Below are 6,925 nucleotides of genomic sequence, written 5' to 3' on the forward strand. Positions count from 1 at the left end.
CAGAGAAAGAGAGAGGGCAACTTTACTAATTTAAATGCAGATGATGAAAATAACCGAACTTCTTTCAAAATGAGCTTTAATCGATTTTGGAAGGGTCCTAATGATTACATTTCGGACGCCCTAACGTCAACAGCAACAACACTGTAGTGTGAAAGTTGTGAAGTAATGGTGGAACCGGCGGGGAGTCGAGTGTTTACGAGCGCTACCCATAGACAAAGGCAGCGAGCCCCCGCGCTTGTACTCCTCTCGCAGACGGGCTGCGGTCAGACTGTGCCGCCGTCGTAACCTGTAACCACCCACAGCTGCTGCGGTCGCTCACTCCTAACTTACATCAGCCTTCTCAGAAACGTCTAGGCTCCTTCCACTTCACAGGAGTGAAGTCAGTCCTTAGTCTGTGCTCTTGAGTCTGCCTAGTGTTTTTTTTTTTCTAGGCTCCCAGTTTCGTCACTCGTTGAATCTGTCCAGTTTCTCTTAGATTCAGCGGGTTGTTAAAAAAGATGACGGCCACAGTTGCATAAAAAATGGAAATGACCGTTTGGCGTCATTGGCCGGGAGGCCCCTTACGGGGCAGGCCCGGCCGTCTTGGTACAGGTCTTATTACGTTCGACGCTACATTGGGCGACCTGCGCGCCGGCTGGCGATGAAATGATGATGAAGACAACACAACATCCCGTCCCTGACAACAAAAAATCTCCAACCTAGCCGGGAATCGAACCCGGGCCCGTAGGACGGCAATCCGTCACGCTGACCACTTTTTTATTTTATTTTATGAAAACTGTACAATAAATCATTTACCACTAAAGGTAAGAAAAATGGTATGTTGCTCTGAACCCACTGCTTTCACTAGACAAGAAACAGGCACAATTCTTAAGTTACAGTATTCCAGCATAATTACCCCTCTTCAGTCGAGACCTATCCAATGATAATTTAACACAAGTTCAGTTGTTCAAAAACAAATGTTTCACATTGTTTGTTCCACTTGTCCTCCCAAGATGTCACACATTAAATAACAAATTTAAATCGCATGTACCACTTTGTCTGTTTCTCAAACAAGAGGGTAACTTGCAGAACTTGCAATTCCACAGTTGTTATCACGGTTCCTTGCCATTTTAACATAACCATCTTCACCCCACTCTGGTCCCCAAGAATTCTTCACCAAATAGTACTGAACACCATCCTCTGTTGTCCCATAACCGACAACAAGCACTCCATGGTCAAGGCTCTCAGAACTGTACTGTGGCTCATAGTAAACTCCTTTAGAATAAAATTGGAATGAATCATGCCCCACATCAAGTACAGAAATTGGACCAACTGTAGCCACAGCAACTTTAAGTTGCTCTTCATCACCCTCGGGAATATCTAAAAAGCCAGTATCATCCGCTCCTACATCAATGCGTTTGAATCTGCGCTTGTCATCATCACCTTCATATGGATACGATTCTCCCGTATAAATTCCACGGTTATCTCTAACGTAAGTAAATGCCTGATCCATCAGGTCACCATTGCAGCATTGATTTCCATATTTGTGAGAACAATCTATCAGGTATCGTTCACTCAGGGAAGTCAGATAGCCTGGTTTCCTGCAATGTTGTCCTTCCAACGCATCTGTCGAACTGAACGCCCACCACGAACCACATGATCCTTGATTTTTAACTTCAGTAACTGCACCATGTTTCCTCCAGTCCATATAGGGCGGTACATTTACATTTGCAGGTGGAATGAAAGTTGATCCTCTTATACTAAGAGATTCCCTCAATCTTGCATTATGAGTTTTATTAAAGCCATTGTATGTTGCAACGAATTCATGAGCCAACAGATCACCGAACTTGTTTCACTCGAGCTGGTACGATACTTCCCCTCGTTCGAACGCAGCATTGTGTTGGCCAATTTTTTTTTTGTTTTCCATAAAAATTTTCATTCTGAATTTTTCTTCAATAGGACTCAAGTACTTTTTTCCATGTTTCAGCTTGAAAGTATTCGACTCTTCCAGAAAGCGATCGAAAAACGCAACTGCTTGCGCTCCCGCAACAATACATAACAGCATCACGTACGCTTTCATCATGGCAATGCAACAAAGAAATGAAAAAAAGATATAGATAAACTTCACAGTTCTCAATACAGCTACTTGTTCCCACACGAAACTATCAGCCAACTGCCACTCAGCTATCAGGGCGGACACAATTGTATACAATACTGTGTATGAATATTGTTCACTCACGTTCAGAAAAAAAGAACTCCTTGAAAGACTAGAGATTGGACGTTCACATACACAGGACATGTACATTAGTATCTTCTGTGGAAATGATTAGTGTTTGAACCATGCCGGCCCGCGGGTTAAAGGTCAACATCGATATCAGGGCGCAACACCACCTACCGGTAAAGTCTGACTGCGACCCTCATTGCCGTAAAATCAGTGAATTTGAAAGGGAGGGCATTATTGGCATGAGATAATGTGATGCATCCATCCGGAAACTGGCAGTGAAACGGGCATGTGCAGGAGGCTCACGAAAGGCCGTAGAACACGACGAGATGGGTAACGTCGCACCACCCAGACAACCCCCAGAGAAGATCGACGCCTCATTCGAATGGCATTGCAGGACAGATCTGCGTTCTCTTCAGCTCTGGCGCCACAGTGGAACACTTCGCACACTATTATTGGTGACAGTCCGTCGCCGTTTATTACAGCATGGGCTACTTGCGCGTCATACACTTCTCTGCCTACCTTCGACGAATGAGCAGAAACATTCTAAGACGGTAATGGTGTATGGAACGACGTCGCTGGGGGCAGTAATGGCACCTGATAGTGTTTTGGACGAATCCAGGTTGTGTTTGTTTGAAAATGATGGCCGCATTTTGGTTCGCTGCAGACCGGGGGTGCGGCACCACAGTGACTGCATTCGCACAAGACATACAGCGCCAAAACTGAAGACCTTACGGTGGAGTGTTGAATTGGGTACAACCACAAATCACAGTTGGTGCATGTCCAGGGCACTGTGACCAGTGTGACATACGTGAATGACATCCTATGACCCGCAGACATACGCTTTTTGGACAACACCCCAGACGCCATTCTTCAGTAATACAATGCACGACCACATGTTGCTGCAAGAACACGTGCCTTCTTGGTGTCACAGGATGTCACCTTTTGACCAGACATGTCGCCAGTCGAAAATGTGTAGGCTGTGGTGGGACGACAGACGCAGTGGTTCAAGCGGCTCTGAGCACAATGGGACTTAACATCTGAGGTCATCAGTCCCTTAGAACTTAATACAACTTAAACCTAACTAACCTAAGGACATCACACATCCACGACCGAGGCAGGATTCGAACTTGCGACCGTAGCAGTCGCGCCGTTCCGGACTGAAGCGCCTAGAACGGTTCGGCCACCGTTGCCGGCAACAGATGCAGTGCTGTGACCAAATGCCAACCACCACAGATGAACTTTGGAACCAGGTGAATGCAGCATGGACGGGTATACCATAGGACGCCATTCGTGCGTTCTACGCGCCGATGCCGTCACGCATGGAACAAGTTACCAGGGCGCGTGACGAACCCTGCGTCTACTAGGCAACAGGACACATGCTGCACCGAGGTGATTGAAATGTCAATCATTTCTGCAGAATTTACTAACGTACATTTCATTTGAATATGAACGTCCTATCCTGAGTCGTTCAAGGTGTTCTTTTTTCAGAATGTGATTGTATAAATGGAGAAACGTTAACTTATGAGAAGAAACGGTTATATTTACGAAGGAGTAATCCGCTGAATTACAGACCCACACATCACTAATCTTGATTTACTGTAGGATTTTGGAATATATTCTGTGTTCGAATATTATCAACTACCTCGAAGAAATCGAGTTATTGACAAGCGGTCAGCATGGAGTCAGAAAATATCGTTATTGTGAAACACAATTACGAATAAGTTAAACTGGAACGATCACATGGATAATTTTGTGTAGAAAGCAAACCAAAATCTACGATTCATTGGCAGAATCCTTAGAAGGTGCAACAGGTCTACTAAAGAGACTGCTTACACCACGCTTGTCCGCCCTCTTCTGGAGTACTGCTGCGCGGTGTGGGATTCGCATCAGGAGGGACCGTCGGAAGACGCTGAAAAACTCAAAAAAGTTCTGGGTTAGCGGCCGCATTGTCAACTATAAAATTCCGACGTTTCGGCGACAGTTGCAAGGCGCCTTCCTCAGGGCGAACTGCTAACGGATGGTGACAACGGCCGCGGAAGTCTACGTTTAGAGACGTCGAAAAAGTTCAAAAAAGGCCAACTCTATGCGAAATAAGGGAGAGGTTAAAAAAAGACCAACTCTATGCGAAATAAGGGAGAGGTTGCCAAGGGCGTGGTACATGAATTGGCGTAGCAATCGTTACAACAAGCGCGTTTTTCATTGCTGCAGTATCTTCTCGTGAAATTTCAATCACCAACTTCGTCCTCCGATTTCGAAAATATTCTGTTGACGTCCACCTACATAGGGAGAAATGATCATCATTATAAAATAATAGAAATCAGAGCTCTGACAGAAGGATTTGAATGCTCGTTTTTCCCGCGCACCGTTCGAGAATGGACCGATGGAGAAATAGCTTGAAGGTGGTTCGCTGAACCCTCTGCCAGGCACTTGATTGTGAATTGCAGAGTAGTCATGTAAATGTAGATGCAGATGAAGGACTGAAGTAGCGAATAACAGTCCGTCGGTCTGTCTGTCTATCCGTCTGTTAAGACCTCTTTTTCTCAGAAACCGTTAAAGGTACCAAGTTGAAATTTATGTCACATAAGCTTACGGTCCCTTGGCACTGTGAGATTTTTAAGCCTCTTAGTTTATGTTTCATATTTTGATGTAAACTCACTAACAAAAACCAATAGTTGAACTAACGACATACATCTCGGGCCTGGTAAAGAACATGGTCGGAAACCTGGAGGACGCGGGATCGAATCTCGGTCGGACCACGGATTTCTCAGTTTCCGCATTTTTCCGGTTGTTATCTTCTTAATACTCTACTATTATTTTGTGGATAATTAATCTATGCTCTTTGATTGACATCCTGAGCACAAGATAACACTGTGTATTGCATGTCTTCGTAACCTGTAATAAATGGTCATAAATCGTGAATTTAAAGTTATAGTTTACTGATTAATTTAATTCCATCATCACCTTCTTTTTGGCACGAGACTCTGTTAATCTATAGTGAGTCATAAACCGAAAAAGAGACCAAAATAAAAGAGTATTAGCAGTTTTATAGTAAAGAAAGCTACGGGAACAGTAAGCAGGAATTGGTATGTAGTGAATAAGTCGTAAGTAGAACCGCAAGAGTAGGAACTACGTTTCTCGACACGACATTATCATGAAACACATTCTCTTTTTCCTTTACGAGTCAGAGCTGGATGAAACCTCAAGCTCTTGACGATAACGTTAACATATTCGTCAGAAACAATTGCGAGATAAATTGCTCCTGACACAGAAAACGGAAAAGATCATCGACAGACTGAGGTTTTACCCACATTCGATACGTCAAGAAAATAAAAGATGTTTTATGCAAGAGGCGTAAGTGTTTCAATTTTGTTCACGTAATTTATACTTACAGTAACGTCAATATGATAGCTTGACAGATAAAGACGATACAATTTCTGCGCTAACTGGTAAAGAAATTATGAACAAGAAGTAAACTTGTGAAAAAGCATTGATATTGGTTATTCTTCAGTTTTGTCTCACAAGTCAAGTTTCCCACACTGGTCACGCAAATTCCGAAAATTACAAATTTGTAAGCCTGCTTGTTAGGGGACATCCTGCGCTAGCATTACTTTTCCTCAACAATAGTTGTCTATGTCAGTATTATTTTTAGAATTTTGGACAGGTCAGTTTTATCTCAGCTACTTTTCCGAAAAATTTCGTGTAATTTTATACACAATATATTTCAAGCTTAAATTTATGAAAAGGGATTATTTTATTTTCGATGTTACAATCGATAAGCATGTGCAGTTAATTTTTTTTTAGAAACATTTGAAATTATTTGGCACATTTAAAATTTCTGTTATAAATTACGCAGTCTAGTATCGTTTATTATCAGAATGAGATTTTCACTCTGCAGCGGAGTTTGCGCTGATATGAAACTTGCTTGCAGATTAAAACTGTGTGCCGGACCGAAAGGCAAAGGTCTCGAGTTCGAGTCTCGGTCCGGCACACAGTTTTAATCTGCCAGGAAGTTTCAGCGTTTATTATGTTTGTTTCCGGATTCATTTATGAAATAATAATCGAAATTCGTTTGTCAAGAAAACCTATAAGCCCTTTGGAGTATTGTTGTTACCGCAAAGTGAAGGAGTAATTAGCATGCCTCTGATGTGGTCGGATGTATTTTTGTATTTTGGACGAAATGTAATTTGGACTTTATTAATGTGAAAATTCAAAAGACTGTATGATATACTAAAATGTGACAAAATATACGAACGCAATAACAAAAAATCTGCAACAATTATCTTCAAAATTATTTAGATCAATTAAACCATGAGGACCTAAAATGTGAGAATTTCAGCTTCAAGAATCAGATTCCTACACAAGAAGAACTGCAGCCAACTCTACAAGAAAAGATAAGTAAACTAAAAAGTTTATTATAATCCTACTCCTCCCAAATCTTCAGAAAAGATTTTGCTTATTGTGGATATTAGTTGGAATTAGGAAGGAGGGGGGAGAGTACATGCTGGAAGCATCCCTCTCTAGTGACCCACCCACCAAATCTAACACCCTCAGGCATTCAAGAAAACAATAGGAGGTTGTTTGTTCTGCCGTATACCATACGCAACTTGTCTCCTCAAAGGGACGGAGGCTCACCACCCTTTCTGACGTCAGAGATGAATTTAGCTTCGGTCTGTACCGTGCAAACACACTTACGGGTAGCCGTAGAAGGAGAGGGTGCGGTCC

General features: G+C 42.6%; 1 pseudogene; it reads right to left on the reverse strand.

Annotated features, from left to right (window-relative positions):
* Positions 1-1,045: 1,045 nt before the first annotated feature.
* On the reverse strand, positions 1,046-2,083 carry LOC126416113 (cathepsin L-like; annotated as a pseudogene).
* Positions 2,084-6,925: the final 4,842 nt, after the last annotated feature.

Source organism: Schistocerca serialis, chromosome 8 (assembly GCF_023864345.2).
Source record: "Schistocerca serialis cubense isolate TAMUIC-IGC-003099 chromosome 8, iqSchSeri2.2, whole genome shotgun sequence".
Taxonomy (NCBI): Eukaryota; Metazoa; Arthropoda; class Insecta; order Orthoptera; family Acrididae; genus Schistocerca; species Schistocerca serialis.